Genomic DNA, 4,274 nt, shown 5'->3' with positions numbered 1-4,274 from the left:
TCCCCTCACAGACAATGGAGCTCCCCTCAGGGACCGCCGGCAGGGAGCGGGGCGGGCGGGCGGCGGCGGCGGCGCGGAGCCCGGCCGAGGTGCGGGGCGGGGTGTGTGCGTGTGTGGGGAGGGGGGGGGGGGGGGTTTGTTTTAATTAACTTCGGAAAGTTTTGGCGCAAGTTGCGGGTTCGGCCGCGCTGTGCCCGCCGCAGGGCGGGCGGCGGCCCCTGTCAGCCCCGGGCGCCCCTCAGGGCGGCCCGCGCGCCGCCGCCTTCCCGCCTCCCCCTCACCTCAGGCCGGGCGTTCACCCCGCGTTCCTTCCCCCGTCTCCCCCCACCGCCAATCTCGATGGAAAATACCTGTTGATAATTTCAATTTTTTTTTTTTTCCCTCCCCTCTCCCACCCCTCTAGATGCCGCCAAGAAAAAAAAAACCTGCCCGTTTTTAATTTCCTTTTTTTTTTTTTTTCCCCCCAAACCACTAGTTCTCTCTGCTTGAGAGTGGAAGGTTAACGTGGATTGCAGCTTCTGAGGGACTAAAAAAAAAAAAAAAAATGAGTCTCATCGACAATTGGTACATTTTCTGCTTGCAAGCAGCAGTAAAACTTCCCCACCAAAATTAAAAAGAAAAAACCCACTCAGGTTAAATGATGAAGCTTTCCAGCATGTCTCTGCCATCAGAACTCATCCTTTTCATTGAAAGATATTCAGGTTTGCTCCTTCTGTCAATTAATATCAAATACACTCGAAAATTGTTCAATTACTCCAGATTTATCCCAACAAAACTGCTTGGGATCTGGACAATCTCTCCTTAGGTGCACAGCTCAGCCTAAAACCAGATCAGACACCCAGGTATAATTTACCAGCAGCCACTGTGAGATCTGGTAATTTTTTATTGCATGTGCTACTCAGTGTCTATCCATGGCTTCATACTGCTCTTAATGCCAGTGACAGCAAACACGGAGAGTCTGATCCTGCTTCTTGGAAATCAGGGGCACATTCCTTGTCAGTGACGGTGATTCAGGCCCAGAGTGGACGGCCCTGCAGAGGGAAGCAGGTAACACCTCCATCACAGAGACACGGAAACAGCCACGGAGCAATCAGATGATTTCCTCTGCATACAGGAGAATTGAGGGAGAATGGGAAAAAAGGAGCAGCCTTTGAGCCCCCGGCTCATGCCCTACTGACTGTACACTGCACGAAAGAGACATCTGAAAATCCTGACTGGTACCAGATGAAGCACGGCTGTATTTTATTTCCAGACCTAGTGCTCAAATCCAGCGATCCTGGCTAATTCCAGACTGGCATTGACTGTCCTTAAACTGATCCATGCTCTGTTCTGTTACAGAGGGGTCCCGAGAGCCCCAGGCACAGAACTACACGCTCAGTGACAGTAGTTTCACACTGGTGCTTGTGATTACAACTGTGTAATTCTTCTTAGAGTCCTGAAAGACTGCACTGGTAAACCCTCACCGTATGAGTGAGCTCTGCAAAACCTAAAGCTTCACTTCCAGATTTATAAATAACAACCTTTCTGTTGAATCCTGGGAGGCCAGCAAAGTCCTGCACACCGCTCCGGGATTTTCCATCCCGTGGTTGTTTACAGTCACACCAAGTGAGTGCGAAATGGGAGCATTCCAAGCTGGCCATGTTTTTCACAGCTTTACACCAACTCTAGAAAACTGTGCTCAGAGCAACACTGTGAGGAACAAGAGCCCCTGTGTTTCGCTTGGGTTTTATAATGACAGCAGGGGATATGGAAAAAGTCCTGTAAAAATTATTCTTCCTTCGGCACTGCAAACTTTGGAGCAAACTGTGAGGGCCAGGCTTGATGAGATGGCCAGGCTTGTAGGGCAGCATCATTTGTCCTGTGAGCAGGGACCCAGCAGTATCAGATCTGGGTATCTGATGTTTGCTCTGCAGTTTTCTGGGCACAGGTAGCAGTGGTGGCACAAGCAAGACCCTACTAAAGGACAAACTTACTTCTTGGCCTCAGACTCTATTTAAGCTTCAGATGACTTTTGTTTTTTCGGCACTCACTGCAGGGTAGGAAGTACCTGCAAGTCCTTCCCATGTGCTCTGAGGTTCCCTGCAGTTGTTCTGAACCAGGTGTGGCCCCAAGAACAAAACCACCATCGTGCTCGGGCCCTGGGCTGGCTGTTCAGCGGGGTGACCACAGAGTCGAGCTCCCTTGGAGGGGCTGCCTGTGGTTTCAACTCCTTTGATGTCCCAAGCTGGGCTGCACGGCTGGAGTTGCGCTCTGCACGTTGCAAACTGCGCCTCGAGAGCAGCAGCTCCAGCGCCCAGGCTGTGTGCAGCAAGCTGCAGGTCCCCGCTCTGCAGCCTGATGGCTCGGCCGTGTTCACTGACAGCAAAAGCAGCTCTTCATCACCAAGTGGCCAAGTCACAGGAAATCCAGCAGAGCCATTTTCACACTGGTGAAAATTTGCAAGCTTTCTGCACACTAAGATGTAACTTACAAATAAATGTGTGAGCTGCTGCTTTCCGGCAAGGGAGATGGACAGGAAGACATGTCTGTCTCTTCGGTCACTACAAGAAGCACTGATGATGTATTTTCAAGGTACAGCTGCCTCTTCTCAGTTGTGTAATATCTGCAACATTCACTCTGTCCCCCTCCCCTTTCTTCTCTTGGTATTTTCTCTGTTCCCTCTCCTGGTTTGACTTCCTCACCTCTGCTCCTCCCAAACCACTGGGAATACTGTGCAGCCAGTGTTTCCACAGAGTTTGCCTCCAGCCCCTGCTCAGCCAGAGCTCTGATCTGAAGGAGGTTTTCCCTTTCAAAACCTCTGCGGGGTGGGTGCCATGGCCCTCGGGCGAGGGTGTGAGGAATACACATGCAAAGTGGGATGTTGGAAGGTGTTGGCAGCTCTGCCACCGAGCCAGGGGCCTTGGGCCATGCTGTTAAACAAACTAGTTTGTCCCCTTTTATCTGGAAACAAAACGCACTAGTCATCACAGAGCTGTGCTGTAACACTCATGGGGACCTGCAAATGAAGAGCACAAACTGGGCTTGTTCCTTATCACCTTGGCTTAAATCAACAATGAGAAGAATTAAAGATGGCACAGTAAGACCCTGTTTTTTTCCTGACATGTCTTTGACGTGTATAAAACATTAAATTTGCGCATTAATTTCAATGCAAGTAAATGTTGTCAGGCTTAATGGATTGAGTGACTTGGGGATACTCTAGCTGTCCTTTACCCACCACAGAGCCCCGTGTAGCAGCAAGGGGGAAGAGGTGGGAAGTTTGTTCCTTTTCCTAGAGGGAGTTTATATTCAAATACTTATCCCCACATTTCTGGTGAGCCAGCATCATACTTAAAATAACCACAGATGCACCTTCAAGTTGCTGAGCACCAATTTAATCTTCGAGTCTCCAAACTGCTCTGGTGCTACAACTAACATGATCAACCAACATAAAAAGCCTCTTATAGGCCTAGACTGAAAATTAAGCTCTTTAAGTCTTGGGTGAAGGCAAAGCTTAACCTCTGTGGAAAGCACAAGTGGTAGAGGCAAGTGAGTGTCAGCTTTAACAAACAGCATTTTCAAAGATGCTTTGCAGAGCTGAGTACCTTTCTCACTGGGATTGCAATGAGCCAGCAGCTCCCGGTGCAGAGCCCAGGACACCAAGCACTCCCCGGGGCAATCTGGGACCCTGGCACAAAGGGAAAATTGTGCATTTTATGCTTTTTGGCATCAGTGTTGCTCCTTTCTTATCGCTTTGCTACAGCTCCTTACATTCCTGTCTCTGTTCCCCACAACCGCTTCCTGCTGATGCTACAAAGTTTCCCTCGTGCTTTTTTTTTTTGTTCCCAGGAGAAAGCTGACAGCCCTCTGTGTCCCTCCTCTGTGATCTGCCTTTTCTGGCTGATATTTGCTGCCTGCTGCCCCATCTTCACTAAAATGCACCTAATCCTGAATAAAAATATACATTCCCCAGGTCCACCCTGTTGCCTTCTCACACCTCAAAATCCCGCTGGCAGCTCTGGATTGCTCCCCTCCAGGGGAAAGAGCCCTCTGCGACCCTCTGCAAGGAGGGCTGTGATGCAGTGTCCAATGCAGGAGCTCTGCAGCAGCAGCAGCCCGAGACAGGCCCCAGGAAATCCTCTCGCAGCGCCTGGCCCACATCACCAGACAGCCTCAACAATTTCAGGTGGAAGCCCCGATCCCTGTTCCGGACAGGCTTTCCCCCTTAAATCCTCCCTGACAAACTTCTTCCCAGCCCAGCCCTGCTCCCCACTTCGAGATGGTTCCTCCCAGGGCCA

The sequence above is a fragment of the Hirundo rustica genome, chromosome 17 (assembly GCF_015227805.2).
Source record: "Hirundo rustica isolate bHirRus1 chromosome 17, bHirRus1.pri.v3, whole genome shotgun sequence".
Lineage (NCBI taxonomy): Eukaryota > Metazoa > Chordata > Aves > Passeriformes > Hirundinidae > Hirundo > Hirundo rustica.
Note: the sequence above shows the minus strand (reverse complement) of the source record.